Source organism: Gossypium raimondii, chromosome 10 (genome assembly GCF_025698545.1).
Source record: "Gossypium raimondii isolate GPD5lz chromosome 10, ASM2569854v1, whole genome shotgun sequence".
Taxonomy (NCBI): Eukaryota; Viridiplantae; Streptophyta; class Magnoliopsida; order Malvales; family Malvaceae; genus Gossypium; species Gossypium raimondii.
Window position 1 is genome coordinate 23,973,695 of NC_068574.1, and position 20,235 is coordinate 23,993,929.

The window sequence follows — 20,235 nt, forward strand, 5'->3', positions numbered from 1 at the left end:
ATTTGGTTGTTCATCGTTCGTTGCGTGTGTTCGGTAAGTAATGGTTTTGTCTATTGTTAATCGTTCTTAGTTAATCTCTGAAAGGGGGATTCCTTTTTGGAGTTTAGGAGTTAATCAAGGGGCTGGTGGATTTGAATTGACGCTGTGGTTGTGTGAAGTCATGGTTACTCAAGCGAGGTAAGGGTTTTGGTAGGTTTTTAGTTGAGTTCCTTCCAAAATTATTTGATTAAAAATGAATTAAGTGATTAATCTAGAGATTTGTTGGTCGAATTTTAGGTTTTGGAGGCTTAAGAGTGCTTACACATCAGAAACGATACCAGGTGTGTACCCAAAACGCAAAAAATGGGATTTGGCGAAAAGCTAAAATTTCTTACTGTCTAGAAATAAGAGATATAAGAGAAAATAATGCGAAAAATTGTAGAGAAAGGAAATAAGGGTGTTATAAACTTGGAAATCAACATTCTACACTAAAATAGTTTTGGACAACAGCAATAGTTTAACTTTGAAAAATCATCAAAAATATTTGAGATTGAGTTAGAGGTTGAATAAAATATAAAAATAAATTTTATTGAGTCTAGTTTTTAATGGAAGAAACGTTGTAAGCAATGAAATTGTAAGTTATGAGATATAATGAATTTTGTGAGACAAGGTCAGAATGGGTTCGGGTTCCCCTATTCTGACTTTGGAGAAATCGTCAAAATTTTTAAAAAATTAATTAGAGGCTTAAATTTATATGTTTAAATCATTAATAAGTCTATTTTCAAGGAAAAAAAAAACAGAAACACCATCTGAATTCAGTACTAAGAGATAAATAATTTTTAGTAAGGAAAGGTTGAAGCTGCCAAATAGCAGAATCGGGATAGATTTGAAGATTTTATTGTACTTATTTGATAAACTATAAAATCTGAAAATTTTATGGTAGTAATGTATTTGAGTCTAGTTTTGAAAACATCAAGCGGATCTTAATTTGGAATTTTGTATCTCAATATATAAATAATTTAGAGACAATGACTCAAGTAGACAGCTTGAAATGAACATATAAGTAAATAGTGAAAACATATATGAATATTTAGCTAGCATGGGTTACATTAAAAATGGATCACACAGACAAGGCCAATTTGGGCCGAGTGGGCAACACGGGCGTGTGGGCCTATTTTTACCGGAATGTATCTAAGGTTGCATGGGTCGCCCAAGTCAACTGTAAACCTACTGTAAGGTCGGTAAGCGTTACTTAAACCCTTAAATGTGTGAAATTGACTGAATGATATCTGTATTGAGCATGTTAATATCTGAACCGAATATATGTACTGAAATTGCATAATAGCATATCATCCATTGTATGCTGCATTGCATTGGGTTGGGGGTTGTTATTCGGAGGAAGTGTACTGAAAGGCTTTAAGCCTAATTTACTGATAGCTCATTTACAAACTATTGTTTTGTGCCGCATTCAATACTACTTGAAGTGTAGGGATGGGTGGGTTGATTATATCCCCACATAGAGTGTTTGGTTGGACAGAGATGGTGTGTAGAGGCTGGATGGGTAGGATTTTGCTACTGCATAACTGTTACTACTACTGATACTGTGATGGGCTGGGCCATACTGCATTTTTGACATTGTACTGAGATGGCCTAAAGCCCAAACTATCACTGATACTAAAAAGGGCTTAGGCCCAAGACTGTTCAACTGGCACTGTGAATACAGATTGTTTGTTTGTTTCTGCGGGATTACACACTGAGTTTATGTAAACTCACCCTTTTTGTTTAATGTACACAGGTAATCCCCAGACTTATACAGATCGGTGCGGCTGAAGACTCAGCGGTGACCACAGAAATTTTTAGACTTCATGGTTTTCAATTTACGTTTTATGATTTAGGGTCCGTTTGTTTGCAGGAAAACATTTTTCGGAAAATGTTTTCTTGATTTTCAAGTGTTTGTTTGATTGAAAACATTTTACATTTGGAAAATATTTTCCAACACACGGGTAAAATGAATGAGTTTTAGGGGAAAATGTCTTACGGATTTCATTTCTGTAAGACATTTTCTGGTTCCTCCTTCATCCAGGAAAGGCTCCTTCTCCTTCTTCCGTTCTTCATTCTTTTTCCTTCTTCCATGCTTCATCTTCTCTTCTAGGTAAAAGTCCGTCGCATATCTTCTCTTCTCAGCATATTCTATTTCGTTTCCTCTCTTTCTCTCTTTCTCAGGCAAATCTACCATGAATTCTTCACTGGGTCTTGGCTTAAGGTATGGCATAAAGCTCTTTTTTTTCTTCTTGTTCTTTACTTGTCCACACTTTTAACCGATTTTATGCCTAAAATTTGTTGCCTTTCTTTGTTTCTTTGTTGCCTGTAACGAAAAATGTTGATGTTGTGCCTTAAACAGCAACTGCACCTATAGAAGGTGAAACGAATAGTAATGTTTTACCATTGAAAAAGAAAAAAGTTAACCAAAAAGATGTTATGGTCAAGCCAGGGCCCATCAGATAGATCATGACCGATCAGGAGAAGCATAATTTGAGCACAGAATTAGAGTCTTTGTTGAGAGAATTTCCTGAAAACATTATTGACTTTCTTAAAGAGTAGAGTTCTAGTGATGGTCAAATGGGTGAGGATTAGATTTAGATCGATATTGATGCTCTAAGTCATGAAACATTGTACAAATTGCATAAAATTTCGGATGACTATTTGCTGGAGAAGCAGAAAAACCAGGCAAAAGCTGAATCTTGTGAAATGGAGGTTATCTCTACTAAGAGTTCTGATTTTTGTTGAGCTTATTCACAATTTTGTAGATCATAGTTTGTCTAAGTCAAGTTGTTTTCTAGCTTGAGATCATTCTTTGATGCTCTTCATTGTTGTTGAGTGGTTGATAAAATGTTTCTATGTTGTTGTTGTGTTTTTTTTGGTGCTATTCCACGCTTTTGTTAGGTTTCTACTCAAGTCTATGTATTTTTTATATCTATCTTAACGTGTAGAGGACTCGTATTAGAACTTAATCTTTAGGTCTTTGGTTTTTGGCTTTTTCCTTTTTGAGGATAACTACCAAATATATCTCTGTGGAAGATGTTCATTAATGGGATTGAATCTATCAATCCTTTTTCAACAGTTAATTCTGCCCATTTGCAAACATATTCTATTATTGTAACATGCTTACCCATCTCTGCTGGCTGGTTTATTTTATCTCAGTTGTATTTAGATAACTTGATTTCCTTAAATTAGAATAAGGTGAAACTATGGAGATGAGTCCTGATACTTGGGGATACAAGATGAAAGAAAGAAACGAGAATAGCTTTTGAGTAACAAGCCAGCTTTGTTTATGATAATTTGTTCACCGTGTGGAACTTTTGACTGAAACTCTTGCTATCAATTATGCAATTTGTTATCTTAGGTCTTCATGCGAATAATAATGGTCACCATTTTTCTGATTTTTAGAGTTTCTCTAGTTAGAACCATTTTTGTTAATTTTTTTGCTTGAGATTTGATGTCCGCTGGCTACTTTCTACTTCATGTAAGTGATGCAAGTTAAATTGAGAGACATCTAAAACAAAGCTATAAAATCATGTGTTATGAGGATTACATGGGACATGCTTCACGGTAAATGTAAACTTGTGCCGTTTCTTAACGAAAAAAAGGAAAAATGTAAACTTGTGATGCCAAACTTGAGGACTATTTGCTAAAGAGTTATTACAAAACAGCTTCATTAATTGCAGCTAGTACCAAGGGAGTCGCCATTTTCAGTGGAGCTAATCGTAGTGTAACAGAGAAAATGTATGAATATGGAAAGAATCTTGGCCTATCATTCCAATTTGTTGATGACATATTGGATTTTACACAATCAGCAGAGCAGCTGGGGAAACGAGCTAGTAGTGATCTAGCAAAAGGCAACCTCACAGCACCTGTAATTTTTGCACTCGAAAAGGAGCCAAAACTTAGAGATATCATTGAATCTGAGTTCTGCAAGACTGGTTCCCTTGACGAAGCAATCAAACTAGTAAAACAATTCGGGGGAATCGAAAGGGCACAAGAGTTGGCAAAAGAAAAAGCTGATATTTCAATCAGGAGTCTCCAATGTCTTCCTCAAAGCGATTTATGGTTAGGGCTTGAAGATATGGTGATGTTTAATCTAGAAAGCATTGATTAGTTTAACTAATCCAAAACAAGCAGCATGATACATGACAGATAAACATGGCATGAAGTCGAAGCCTGTACCAATATAGAACAGCTTTCTTAGGATATCAATTGGTTCCTTGTCACTAGTTGTATAAAAGGCTTTGGGCTTTGACTTGAGCTCCTAGTTTCAATGTCTTCAAATTATACATTTGTCTGAGAAAAAATAATTTCTCTATTAAATTAAATTGATGAACAATAAAATTTTTGTGGTCATCAATATTAAGCTAATAAACTTCCATTATGTATACAAGGAAAACCTATGTTATAGGGGTTTCTCTTTTTCTTCTTAAAGTATTTGTGTTTGACGTTTATCCGAAAAAGAGTGAATAGACTTTGGTTGTTTTCAATTTATGACAGTTAATATTCTAGCTTAATAATTGAGTATTATTATATATTTAATTTGATTTATTTATTTACAAATAAATCATTGCAATATATGTAAAAACAATTTAAAATATAAATTTATTAATATATGTAAAAAAATTTGAGAAAATATATTCAGGAAATCTGCCAAATAATAGAAAATATTTTACACAGATTCATCCAAACACCAGAAAAGTAAATCATTTCCAGAAAAGTAAATCATTTTCCAGAAATATTTTTTTGGAAAACATTTTACTGGCAAACAAACGGAGCCTTAATTATTATTGATTATTTGGTGTTGTAATTTAAGGACCCTTTGGGACTTTGGTTTTAAATTTTGGGTTTTTATTTATTTATTTTACTTTCTGGATTTATACTTGCTGGTCGTAGGAAATTCGGTTTTCAAAAAGTTAAAGTAGTTTCTAAACGCATGATCACTTAGACTATTTTATTAAAGCTTCCACAACGAGGGATGTTTCAAAACAAATGTTTTAAATGAATAAAGATGACTTCCTAAGTTCTAACAAAGGTTTACTAAAGATAATAACATGGAATGTTTTCAACGTAACACGAGGTTTCAAAAACACTATCATGTGACATTGCCAGATACGACCATAATGTCTAGGTTGGGTTTAGGGTGTTACATTTAGTGGTATTAGAGTCAAGTTGCAAAACTCGGCTGTGGATTATGAGTTTTAAATTTGGTCTTTGTAAAATTGGTTTTTAAATGATTTGAAATGTTTCTACTGGGTATGTGATGCATCAAGTCTCCGGCGCCGATCCTGTAAGTGCTCTAAAACTGATACATGTTATGATATTCTGAAACTGATATATGTTATGATATTCTAAAACTACTATAGGTAGTATACCGTGAAAACACTCTAGATGGTGTATATTGAGACTGTAGCAAAACTGATAGAGACTGCGATTTATGAAAATCACTCTGAATTACTGAAACTGTTAACATAAAACATCTGCTAGTAAATACTGAAACTGAAACTGATGTATAAAAATTCGTAATACAGATAAATCTAAATAGACATGAGCGCACGAGGTATTCGTGGACGTGGTACTCAAGGCCGAGGTAGAGGCTGTAGGGTGGTTCGATCTGAGTCCTCTTCCCTAGGTAATATACTGAATTTAGACACAAATAAGACGCCAGTGTCACCTGTTACTGAGACTGAGTCTCATGATCGCATAGTTTGGGACGACGTATTGTCTTGGGCTATGTTGAGGATATTAGAGAGGGTCGCTGGGCCTAATACTAGATTTGGGGGCCGTGAGTTGGTTACGAAATGACTCCGATTCAATGGAGCTGAGCTCTTCAGGGGTGTCACTAGGGTCGCCCCTAATGTGGCCAAGTACTGGATTGAGGCCACGAAGAGGATCATGAATGACCTGGATTGCACCTCCGAGTAGAAATTAAAGGGTGCAGTCTCGCTGCTGCGTGATGAGGCTTATCAGTGGTGGCTTATTGTTAAGGAGGGCACTCAACCCGAACGTCTGACCTGGGAGTTCTTTAAGACTGCCTTCCAGGGGAAGTATGTGGGAGCTAGTTATATGGACGCCCGTAGGAGGGAGTTCCTAAATCTAACATAGGGAGATCGATCAGTGGCAGAGTATGAGGTCGAGTTCCTGCAACTGAGCAGCTATGCACGAGGTATGGTGGCGACTGAGTATGAACGTTGTGTCTGCTTTGAGGGTGGCCTCAGAGATAATTTGGGAGTCCTGATAGCTCCGCAGAGAGAGCGTGATTTTTCTTCACCAGTTGAGGAGGCGAAGATCGACGAGGAGGTTAAGCGCGTTGAGCGCCAAAACTGCGATAGAGAGAGAGGTAAGAACAAGAGGGATTCGAGGTGTTGGACGCCCCTTGTTACTGCTATTGGACTGCAGCCATGTGTCGACTGTGGTAGACGCCATCAGGGCGAGTGTTGGAGAAGGACTGGGGCGTGTCAGAGGTGTGGATCATTGGATCATCATATTAAGGAGTGTCCATTGAGGGCCGATCAGATGCAAGCTTAGGGTACTAGTACTGCATAGCCACAGAGGGTTGCACAGCAGCCATCTAGAGGCCATGGTCAGGCTACGGGTGGTAATGGGATGGATCGTGGAAAAAGAGCACCGGGCAGAGGTGCTGGACAGGCTAAGGTGAGAAAACCTGTAACGCCCCAAATTTTGGGCCTAGAAGAAATAGGTTTTGAACAAGGGAACAGTTAGGAGACTGCACATAAATATTTAGTTGTGCAAGGAAGTGACACAAATTGCTTGTTTGCTTTAATGGCTAAGTGATTTGGGTGTGTATGAGAGTGTTTGAGAAGCCTGGGTTCAAGTCTTGGCTTTTGCAAAATTTTTAGTTTTGCTCTTAAATGAACCTGGACACTAGCATATAGGCCTTATAAGTAATAGTGTTTGTTTTATATAAAAAAAAGAGCTTGTGGTCAAGTGGCAAGGTGGCGTGTTGTGTAACTGTAAGGTCTACGTTTCAAGTCCTGGGGTGTGCAATGAAGTATTTATTTTCTTTGCTTGAAATTTGGGTAGGTAGTGGAGTTAATTTGAAACACGACTAAGGGGAGTTTGAATGGAGTTTAAACTGGTCATAAAGAGAATGTAGGAGGGGATATTTGGAGAGATTTGAGGAGAGAATATTGGGATTTGGGGAGGTTGTTGTTGTGGAGAGCTATATATCACATCTCATTTGTTCCTTGTTCTGAATGGGAGAGATCGGCGAGGATTCCAAGGTTATTCGTCGCTTTCTCTAACCTGCATTGCTTCCATTCTTAACTAGTGGTGGTCGAGGATGATTGGCACATTGCCTGGGAATCAAGGGTGCGATGATCATTGATTTGCGGAATAAGAGTGTTCGGATCGAAGGGAATCTGCAAATCGCATCAGGTGTGTAAACTCCCCACTGTAACTGTAGAATGGTAAAAGCCGAAAAGCTGAAACATGACGTTTGACACCACACGAGCCTGCGATTGCTCGTGTGGAAAGCCGAACCTGTGAGTCTTGGGCGATAAACTGTGAAGGCCTCTATGAGCATTTTCATGGGCTTAGGCTGTAATGGGCCACGTTGGGCCGTGTGGGCTCAATGGGCTTATGGGCCCCACACAGATGAAACCCACTATTTGTGGTGAATACTAGAATGGGCTATGTAGATCTCATAGCCGTGGTGAAATCTGGGCTGAACAGGCCACACGAGCGTGTGGGCCCACTTGGGCTGAGTAATGGGCCTTGGACCCATTTACACGGTTGTGACTAATTAGGTTACCTAAGTCGCTCGAGGCGACTGCAGACCTTTCGAGAGGTCAATATCTGGAGCGAAATACCCTTGAAGGGTAAAATAATCGAAATACCCTCGATGGGTAAAATGACTAAAATACCATCGATGGGTAAAATAACCGAAATACTCTCGATAGGTAAAATGACTGAAATACCCTCGATGGGTAAAATGACCAAAATACCCTTGATGGGTAAAATGACTGAAATACCCTTGATGGGTAAAATGACCGAAATACCCCTATAGGGTAAATGATCGTAATGCCCCTGTAGGGTAAAATAACTGTAATACCCTTATAGGGTAAAATGACCATAATGCCCCTGTAGGGTAAAAGGACCGTAATATCCCTGTAGGGTAAAATGACTGTAATACCCCTATAGGGTAAAATTACTGTAATGCCCCTGTAGGGTAAAATGACCGTAATGCCCCTATAGGGTAAAATGACCGTAATACCCCTGTAGGGTAAAATGACCATAATGCCCTGGTGGGTAAATGACTATTTTTGCCCTCGTGATTAAATGATTATTTTGTCTGTGGTTAAATTACTAATTTGTCTATGTTTAGTATGATTGATTTGTTTGTGATTTGAATGACTGATTCTGAGCATAGCATTCTGCATACACGACATAGTGCATGGGGTTGGGATACTATTATGGAAGAAGTACTATACTGGTGGCTCTGCCACAATCACTGTTACTGGTGGCATAGCCACATATACTATTACTGGCAGCTTTGCTGCGATACTATTGCTGGTAGCTTTGCTGCGATGCTACTGATGGCTTTGTGTTAATCATAGTACCGTTACTGATGGCTTTGTGCCAACCATAGTACCGTTACTGATGACTTTATACCGATCATATTAACGTTATCGATGACTATGTACTGATTATTTCACTGTTACTGATGACTGTGTGTCGATCATATCACTGCCACTAATGGCTTTGTACCGATCATGTTACCGTTACTGATGGCTATATGCCGATCATATCACTGTTACTAATGGCTTTGTGCTAATCACATTACTGTACGTATGACTTGTAGCCATTCTGCTTATAACTTATAGCTATCCTGTTTACGGCTGTTAGCCATTCTGACTATTGGCAGCTTGCTGCATTATTACTACTAGTAGCTATGCTGTGATATTGGTGTGAGGGTTGGGTGGGTCGAATCTGTCTCCACATGGTGTGTTGGGTTGGTACGGGTGGTGTGTTGGTTGGATTAGGATGGGTTTGCATACTTGCACCATACTGATGCTGTATCGGGCTTAGGCCCACACTGTTTTTGTATTGGGCTAAGGCCCATACTATACTGTTACTGTTAAAAGGCTCTGGCCTAGACTGATCTGTTCTGTATGCCGACTGTTTGATAAGGGATTACACACTGAGTTTTCGTAAACTCACTCTCTCCTCTTAACTATGCAGGTAGTCCTCAGCCATAGTTGATTCGGTGCTACGAGGGACTCGGAGGTGGCCACACAATCGCATCAACTTTCGTTTTTAGCTTTTGATTTATAAGTAACTAAATTTGGGTATTTTTATGTAAAAAGGCCTCTTTAAAGTTATAAACTTTAAATTGGGGTTTTATTTATTTAGTTTGATATAAACTGATAGTTGTAGAATAAGACGGGTTTTCAAAAGGTAGCTGTCTTCAAGGACACCACGTTTTCACAATAAATAAGATTTTGGAAAATTTATAACGTTTTAAAAGTTTTACGCTAAACAACTCAATGTGATACAGCCAGATTTGACCATAACTCCTAGGCCGAGTTTGGGGTGTTACACAACCTGCTTTAGTTTATGCTGCACATTGCCGAGAGGACAGAGATGCTCCAAATGTCATCACGAGTACGTTTCTTATTTATGATGTGCCTTACACTGCATTGATAGATATAGGATCTACGCATTCCTATGTTACCTGTTCTATTTCCAAAAACCTAGGGATTTCGGTGGAGAGTACTTCTAGTGAGGTGACCGTGCTGAGGCCGTTGAGGCAATCTGTTAAAGTTAGTAAATTGTACAGGAATGTTCCTTTAGACGTTATTTCTGGCTGATTTGATCGAGCTTCCATTTGGGAAGTTCAATATGATATTAGGGATGGACTGGTTGGTCAAGCATTGTGTCAGTTTGGACTATTGAAAACACGAAAATTTATGTGTTTTTACATGCCCTTTTTAACTTAAAATCATGATATTTCGATTAAATTCTTGTCAAAAAATAATTAAATATTATAAAATAATTAAATTATGTTAAACATATGAATATGATGAATTTTAATTAATTTTGTAGTTAATTTTGATTAATTTTGACTATTTTCGACAGATTCGCACAAAGGGCGAAAATTGGCTCGGCAGACAATGCTTGAAGAATAAATCGAGAAGTAATTTGATGCATCGAGGCAAATTTATTTCCGGCCTAAGATGATCCAAAAATGTGTGTTAATTCATAATATAATTAATTTTAATTTATTCTCAATTTAATTTGGGCTAAATAAATTATTATTAAATAATTATGGAAAAAAAAGTCCAATTGAACTGCATTGGTTGAACCGAATCTAGTGAATCGAACCAGCCACCAATTGGGCTGCCCAGAACCGTCCATATGTTGGCACAAATCAACATTTTAGCTGAATAAATAAACTTGCAAAGAATCCCTTGAAGAACTTTAAACCTTGCATTCAAACCCCTCCAAAAAATGTGGCTTTATGGATTTGACCCCGGCTATTTTTAGCAAAGTTGAATCTCTCAACTTTTCCATGTGTGTGGCCGGCCAAGGGGGTCTCTTTCTCTCACTTTCTCTCAACTTTTCCTTCCCATTTTCCCTTTTGTTCAAGTGTCGATTTCTTCTCTTGGGAAAGAGGTCATCATCATCCATTGTTGAGCAGCAATTAAAGTGTTCATAAGCCACCTTGATAGTCGAGGACAATGGAGAAAGAATAACAGAAAAATCAGTCAAGCCACGAAGAAACACCAGATTTGCTTCTTGTTTCCTGTCTCTTTAAATTTCGTTGTTGTTTTGAAAAACATGTTTATGAATGTTTATGCTATTGAAATGGTTATTTTAATCAATCTAGCTTGAATTTAATCTGTGTTGGGTTGATTATATTTTTCCTTCTTGAATTATTGAAATTGTGTTTATGCTGTTATAGGCCTCGGTAAGATGCTTGATTAAGTAAAATCATGCCTAAGTTGTTCTTGCAATATTAATTTTTAGATAACTAATGAATTAATTATTAAATCGTATTGAAATTGTAATTAGTCAACACAATACTTAATCAGTGCATGTTTATTCCTCTAAGGTAGCTGAAGTTACTTTAGCATTGTATTGGCGATACATATGCCTTGCATAACTTGCAAGATTATTGTGATTAAACTATTTCAAGGTAGAAATACTCTATTACCTCACTTGATCTTTTATATGCTTGTGAAGATTGATTAATCGCTTGGATTGACATTGAAAAATGTTCAAAAGATTGATTAATTTAATAAGTATTGGTTTGTAGTGGTGTTCATCGATGACATATTGGTTTATTCAAGGACTATGCTAAGTTTAGCAAGTGCGAGTTCTGGTTACGTGAAGTAACATTTTTGGGTCATGTGGTGTCTGCTGAGGGGATTCGAGTCGATCCTCAAAAAATTGAGGCTATATTAGATTGGAAGTAGCCTAAGAATGTGTTTAAGATCCGTAGCTTTTTGGGGCTTGCAGGTTATTACCGACGGTTTGTAGAAGGATTTTCACTAATCGTAACACCATTGACTAAGTTGTTACATAAAGGTGTACCGTTTGACTGGACTAATGCGCAGCAAGAGAGCTTTGAGAAGCTTAAGATTGTACTGACTAAGGCTCCTGTTTTGGTACAGCCTAAACCTGGAAAGGAGTTCACGATTTATAGTGATGATCACATGTCGGTTTGGGATGTGTGTTGATGCAGGATGGTAAGGTGGTTGCATATGTATCACGTCAGCTTAAGACACATGAGGTGAACTATCCAACGCATTATTTGGAGTTGGTCACAGTAGTCTTTGCATTGAAAATCTGGAGGCGTTATCTATATGGTGAGAAGTGTATCATCTACACTGATCACAAAAGCCTCAAGTATCTCCTTTCTCAGAAGGAGCTAAATCTAAGGCAGCGAAGATGGGTTGAGCTGCTTAAGGATTACGACTGTACCATTGAGTATCATTCTGGCAAGGCAAATGTGGTGGTTGATGCATTGAGTCGTAGGGCTATGACTGATTTGAGAGCGATGTTTGCTCGACTTAGCTGGTTCGAAGATAGGAGTTTGTTGCCTGAGCTTCAAGTCAAGCCAACTTAGATTGAGCAGATTAAGGGTAGACAACTAGAGGATGAGTCTTTCGGTTTTTGGTTCCGATAGATTGAGAGTGGTAGCACTACGGACTTTGGGTTAAACTCTGAGGGTGTGTTGTGTTTCTGAGGCCAGATATGTATGCCAAATGATTCAGACTTGTGGCAGTCTATTTTGAGAGAGGCGTATAGTAGCCCTTATGCTATACACCCTGGTGGAAATAAGATGTATCGAGATCTTCGAGAGTTGTATTGGTGGCCAAGGTTGAAGTGAGAGGTTACGTATTTTGTGACTAGATGCCTGACTTGCCAGCAGGTTAAGGCTGAGCATCAATTACCTTCGGGATTACTGCAGTCGATTAAGATTCTGCTATTGAAGTGGGAGCGAGTAACGATGGATTTCGTTAGTGGGTTGCCTTTAACACCCACTAAGAAAGATTCAGTGTGGGTCATCATGGATCGATTGACTAAGTCTGCACACTTCATCTCAGTTAGGACAAATTATTCTTTATAGAAGTTGGCGAAGCTCTATATTTCTGAGATAGTGAGACTGCATGGGGTACCGATTTCGATCATCTCTGATAGGGATCCTCATTTCACGTCTCGATTTTGGAAAAAGGTATATGAGACTCTGGGTTCAAGGTTGGGCTTCAGTACTGCGTTCCATCCTCAAACCGATGGTCAGTCAGAGAAGGTGATTCGGGTATTGGAGGATATGTTGAGGAGCTATGCTATTGATTTCTGAGGCAGTTGGGAGGATTATCTGCCATTAATAGAATTTGCCAATAATAATAGCTTCCAGTCTAGCATCCAGTGTCGCACTCCTTTATGTTGGACTAATTTGGGAGAGCGATGTATTCTGGGTCCTGAGTTGGTCTTTGAGACAAAGGATAAGGTTAGATTGATTAGGATCATTTGAAAACGACTTCTGATAGGCAGAAATCTTATGTGGATTTGAAGAGGCGTGAGATCGAGTATTAAGTGGAGGACTTCATTTTTCTCAAGGTCTCACTATGGAAGAAGGTACTGATGTTTGTTCGTAAAGGCAAGTTGAGCCCTAGGTATATTGGACCTTACCGAATTCTGAAGCAAGTGGAACCAGTTGCTTATCAGTTGGAGCTACCTCCAGCGTTGGATTGTATCCATGATGTGTTCCATGTCTCTATGTTGAGGCGTTACCGCTCTAATCCTACTCATATTGTCCCTGTTGAGGAGATTGAGATTAGGCCAGACTTGACCTTTGGGGAGGAGCCTGTCCAGATTCTGGATTGTGACGTAAAGGTTCTGAGGAGGAAGTCTATTCATTTGGTGAAGGTTCTATGGCGTAATCATAGTACTGAAGAGGCCACGTAGGAGCCTGAGGATGTGATGCGTCAGCAGTATCCTTATTTGTTCTGATCAGGTAAATTTCGAGGCCAAAATTTTCTTTTAGAGGGGTAGAGTTGTAACGCCCCAAAATTTTTATTTTTGTTATTGCGAAGGTGTGACACAACTATGTATCTGCTTCAGTGGTTAAGTGTTTTAGGTATGTGAGAGGTCCCAAGTTCAAGCCAGAACTTCGGCAAATTTTGGTATTTTTATCAATAAGTTCTATCTTTGGTCAGTAGGCTTTTAAGTAAAAGTTAGCAAATAATTAATAGACTAGGCCTGCTGGTTTGGTGGATAAGTGGAGTGTTGGTATGAAGGAGGTCTTGTGTTCAATTCTTTGTGATGGCATGGAGATAGTATTTTTGCTCCAATTTCGGCTAAGAGTTGTGTTGGGGCAAAATTCTAAGTAGTTGCATTTTAGTGGGTTAATAGGGATTGATTTTAGGAGAAAATGGGGGAGAGGTTATCAGAAGATAATCTGGTTATCTTTTTGTTACAGAAAAAAAGTAGAGTTTCAGTTTTCTCTCCAATTACCCAAACTTTCTCTAACGCTTTCTTCTTTTTTTTCCCTCCTCTGCTGATTCTTTCCCCTAGTTGCTATCGAAATTTCCATTATTTTTCCCCTTCTATTTCTTTTTTTATTTTCCAATTGATTTGGTTGTTCATCGTTGGTTGCGTGTGTTCGGTAAGTAGCTGTTTTGTCTATTGTTAATCATTCTTGGTTAATCTCTAAAAGGGGGATTCCTTTTTGGTGTTTAGTAGTTAATCAAGGGGCTGGTGGTCTTGAATTGACATTGTGATTGTGTGAAGTCGTGGTTACTCAAGTGAGGTAAGGGTTTTGTTAGGATTTTAGTCGAGTTCCTTCCAAAATTGGTTGATTAAAAATGAATTAAGTGATTAATCTGGAGATTTGTTGGTCGATTTTTAGGTTCTGGAGGCTTAGGAGTGCTTACGTATCAGAAACGATACCAGGTGTGTACCCGAAACCTAGAAAATGGGATTTGGTGAAAAGTCAAAATTGCTTGCTGTCTAGAAATAAGAGAAAATGATGTGAAAAATTGTAGAGAAAGGAAATAAGGGTGTTATAAACTTGGAAATCAACATTCTGCACTAAAATAGTTTTGGACAGCAGCAGTAGTCTAACTTTGAAAAAACATCAAAAATAATGGAAATTAAGTTAGAGGTTGAAAAAAATACAAAATTAAATTTTATTGAGTCTAGTTTTTCATGGAAGAATCAATGTAAGCAATGAAATTGTAAGTTATGAGATATAATAAATTTTGTGAGACAAGGTCAGAATGGGTTCGGGTTCCCCTGTTCTGACTTTGGAGAAATCATCAAAAATTGTAAAAAAAATTAGGGGCTTAAATTTATATGTTTAAATCCTTAACGAGTCTATTTTCAAGAGAAACAAACAGAAACATCATCCGAATTCCGTACTAAGAGAAAAATATTTTTTAATAAGGACAGGTTTAAGCTATCAAACAGCAGAATCGGGATAGATTTGAAGATTTTACTGTACTTATTTGATATACTATAAAATCTAAAAATTTTATTTTAGAAATGTATTTGAGTCAAGTTTCGAAAACATCAAGCGGATCTTAATTTGGAATTATGTAGCTCAAGATATAAATAATTTAGGGACAATGACTCAAGTAGACAACTTTGAATGAACATATAAGTAAATAGTGAAAACATATATGAATATTTAGCTAGCATGGGTTACATTAAAAATGTATCACATAGCCAAGGCCAATTTGGGTCGAGTGGGCCACACTGGTAGACACGGGTGTGTGGCCCATTTTTACCAGAATGTTTCTAAGATTCCACGGGTCGCCCAAGTCGATTGTGAACCTACTGTAAGGTCAATAAACGCTACTTAAACCCCTAAATGTGTGAAATTGATTGAATGATATATGTACTGAGCATGTTAATACCTGAACTGAATATATGTACTAAAATTGCATAATAGCATATCATCCATTGTATGTTGCATTCAGAGGAAGTGTATTGAAAGGTTTTAAGCCTAATTTACTGGCAGTTCAGCTGCAAACTACTGTTTTGTGTCGCATTCGATACTACTTAGAGTGTAGGGATGGGTGGATTGATTATATCCCCACATGGAGTGTAGGGTTGGACGAAGATGGTGTGTAGAGGCTGGATGGGTAAGATTTTGCCGTTACTACTACTGATACTGTGATGGGCTAAGGCCCTACTGCATTTTTGACACAATACTGAGATGGGCTAAGGCCCAAACTGTCACTGATACTGAAAAGGGCTTAGGCCCAAGACTATTTAACTGTGCACTGTGAATACTAATTGTTTGTTTGTTTCTGCGGGATTACACATTGAGTTTATGTAAACTCACCCTTTTTTTTAATATGCACCGGTAATCCGTAGACTTAGACGGATCGGTGCGATGGAAGACTCAGCGGTGACCACAGAAATTTTTGGACTTCAAGGTTTTCAATTTACGTTTTATGATTTAATTATTATTGATTATTTGGGGGTGTAATTTAAAGACCCTCTGGGACTTTGGTTTTAAATTTTGGGTTTTTATTTATTTATATCACTTTATGGATTTATTCGTGCTGGTCGTAGGAAATTCAGTTTTCAAAAAGTTTAAGTAGTTTCTAAACGCATGATCACTTAGACTGTTTTATTAAAGCTTCTGTAACGAGGAATGTTTCAAAAGAAATGTTTTAAATGAATAAATATGACTTCCTAAGTTCTAACAGAGGTTTACTAAAGATAATAAAATAGAATGTTTTCAATGTAACAACGAGGTTTCAAAAACACTATCGTGTGACATTGCCAGATACAACCATTATGTCTAGGCTGGGTTTGGGGTGTTACATGAAAAGACTCGTATATGCTAGTGACGAGACCTATATTGAACAAGCTAGGATGAATAAAATTACTTTTTTTAAACTATATAAGATGTTACAAACTTTAAGAGGATTGAAGTCGTCAAAGAATATGCTTGTTGATGAGCAAGTAGCAATGTTTTTACATATCATTTCTCATCACCTTAAAAATCGAGTTATCAAGCATCACTTTAATAGTTCTGGGGAAACCGTTAGTAGATCATTTCACAATTTTTTAAATGTTGTCACACGGTTACAAAATGTGCTATTTAAAAAGACAGAGCCAATTATAGCTAATTCTACAGACCCAAGGTGGAATGGTTCAAGGTATTGAAGTGAGTTTCATATATAGCTCATACATAATTTAGTTGATTTATATTTAAAAATAGTATCCTAACTCGAGGTTTTATACATGTGATGTAGAACTGTTTAGGTGCTTTAGATGAAACCCACATCATGATTACGGTTCCAAAAGTTGATAAACCTAGATATCGAATGTGAAAATGTGATATAGCAACAAATATGTTAGGTGTTTGTACACATGATATGCATTTTGTTTATGTTCTCCTGATTTGAAAGGTTCTATTACTGATGGATGAGTTCTTCGAGCTGCCATTAGTAGGAGACATTGACTAAAACTTCCTCATGGTAAAGTGCAGAATTGAAGGAATTTGAATTAATTTTTAAGATCATACTTTTTTGGAAAATTTAACCATGATAAATAGTTTTTTTATAGGTTGTTATTATCTAGTTTATGATGGTTATACAAACTGTGAGGGATTTCTTGCACCTTTTAAAGGAGAAAGTTATCATTTGAATGAGTGGCGTTAGGGTTACTAGCCAAGTACTCTAAAAGAATTTTTAATATGAAACATGCTTGGGTGCACAATGTTATTTAAAAATGCTTTGAGTTATTAAAACTTAGATGGGGAATACTCAAGAGTCCATCATTCTATCCTGTGAGGGTGCACAATAGAATCATAATTGCATATGTTGTTTGCTTCATAATTTTATCCGAACCTATATAAGTCTTGATCTATTGAAGCGGAGTTAGGAGAAGGATTACCTAGTAATGTGATAGATGACGATGAACCAAATATCGTAAATATTCATCCATCGGATACATGGGCTACTTGGAGAATGGAACTAGCCAATCAAATGTGCTATGAATGGCAAGCATTTAGAAATTAGTTAGGTTTATTAAAACATAGTATAAAGTTAATTTTTTTATGTTATTTCATGTATCTAGTTTACGAAACTTTGGTGTTGTTTTAGTTTTCTTTTGTATAATATTGGAGTTGTTGAATTACAACTTTAATTTATTTTCCTTTGATTCGTCATGTGTTATAAATTTATAAAGTGTCAACCTTCTGATTCATAATATCAAACCTAATTTTAATTTTTGTTTTTTCTTAAGCTAGTTATGTCAGGCTTTTCACAATCAATTGCTTCTTCCCAAAATTCTCGAGGAACCAAAAGGAAATGGGTTCTAAAAGAAGATGTTGCGTTGGTTGTCTATATGGTCGACTTGTATAATGCTGGAACCTATAACGCAGATACGGGATTCAAGGTCGATTATTTAAATGAGCTGGAAAGAATGTTAGAAAATTTTTTACCTCATGCTATGTTGAAGGCTAAACCTAATCTTGTATTGAGGATTAGAACATTTAAAAGGGATTGGGCAATCGTTTACGACATTCTTAGTGGAAAAGACAATAGCGACTTTGGTTGAGATGAGCATAGGCAGATGATTGTGGCTAAAGATGTTGTGTGGAACTCATATATATAAGTGTAACAATTATTTCCTGTCATTATTATCTTGCTTTGACGAAACCTATATCTAATGTGGATTCCTTCAATTATTTATAGAGGCATAAATTAGCCGGTCAATTCAGACATCGCAGTTTCCCTTATTATGACCAACTTACATCTATATATGCAAAAGATCGAGCCATTGGGAAAACTGCTCAAACAGCTGTAGATATTGTTGAAAAAATAGATGCTAAAGATGTAGCTACTACAAATAATCTTGAAGAAGGAAACAATTACCATGGATGCGAAGATGATGTTTCCATGGATGAGATAGATGTCTCGGCTACACAATTGCAACCGTTGAAGCCAAACCATGATGGTTCCATATTTTCAAAGAACAAAAAAATATTTCTGATGGAAGTAAACAAATTTATACTTCAATTACTGATGCTGCCATGTTATTAGGGGAAAACATACGGATTATTGGCCTTGAATTAAGTAGGAGCATTGCCTCCGAGAAAGTGCTTCAAAAAAATGCTTCAAGAAAGTGCTCAAAAATTATATTCGGCTTTATGTGAAGTAGAAGGATTAACTTAGGATGAGCACTATTGTGTGTTAAGCAAAATTCAAGACCATCTAAAAAAAATTCTCATTTTACTTAGTCTACCTTCTTTTGTGCGATTGGAATTGGTGAGAAGATTTCTTTCTGACTATTAAAAATCATGGTTCTATTGGTGATGTTTTGGTAACTTTTTTGTATATGTAATATTCGGATGGTATAATGACATGATAGAATGCCACAGGCTGTTGTAACTTTTTGATGTTGTAAAATTTAACATATAGATTATGGCATATAAGGTAATGACATCATGTAACTTTTTGTTAATGTATGAGCATTATGTTTGGATGTAAAATATAATTCTCAAGCTATTTATTACTTCTAATATTTTGCTTTTTATTTTAGAAGATAATTAAATTATTTGTTTTGCTAATGATATTTTAGCACATTAAATATACATTGTAGTTTAAAAATAATAAAGTAGGTTATATATTATTTTATAATAATTATATATTATTTTATTAAATTAGATTTAATAATAATCTTATTAAAATTTAGTAACAATAACAATAATCATCTACTTAACAAAATTACGCTAATGGTACTTTTGTCATTTAACTTTTTTTCCTTATGCTATTACAACAGTTATTCTATTCAACCTAACACAAGAATACTATTACAGCTCTATTCCATTCTATTAAATCAAACAATTGAATTACTAATTACGGTGTTATTCTGTAACCTCCCAAACCTGGCCTACACTATGTGGTCGAATCGTGAAAGTCACATTGGACACCTAAACTACGAGTCTACCCTATCAATGGTTGAAAACCTTAAATGCACTCTCTTTTAATAAAACCAAGGTTACCTTTGTTATTTTTTGAAAATGCTCATTATTAATATCCAACTTTTATTAAGTCAGGTTCGTAACACTTGCGTGGTTTTTGAAAAATTCTTTGCACATCGTTGCTTTCAAAAAATAACTTTGATTATCTTGATTGTATCGGAAAAACCATTTAAGAACCAAATTATTAATTAAGCCAAGTAACATGCTTAATCCAATTTCAATATATAATATTTAATTAATCTCATGTACGAAGCTATGTATGCATGAAAAGTCCCCAAAACAGAAACAGTCCCAAACCACAGTTCAAATTACTTTACAGACCAAAAACCAAATAAATTTTAGGAAATTTTAAATAAAAATTTAATAACAATAAGTATGAAGTATGAATTCCATTGTACGGCCGCATGCCAAGTCCGGTCCTAATTCTGTTCATTACCTGAGTAGTTAGAAGTAATGGGGTGAGCTAACTAGCTCAGTGTGATTCTAAACAAAAAGGTTTTAAACATACATTTAAGCATATAAGTGGATTCGTAAATCACAATCAAACAACATAAATAAAAATGCAATGAGTCATGATCATGTTATAATGCAAATTGAGTTTCCTACCCCAACCATCCACTACACACCACAAGTTCCCCAGGACCCGTCTATCAAACTCCAACGAATGTGAGCAAAGCTCGATGTTGTAAAACCACTGAATGAATATAATTGCAGAAAATCTACCAAATAAATAATAA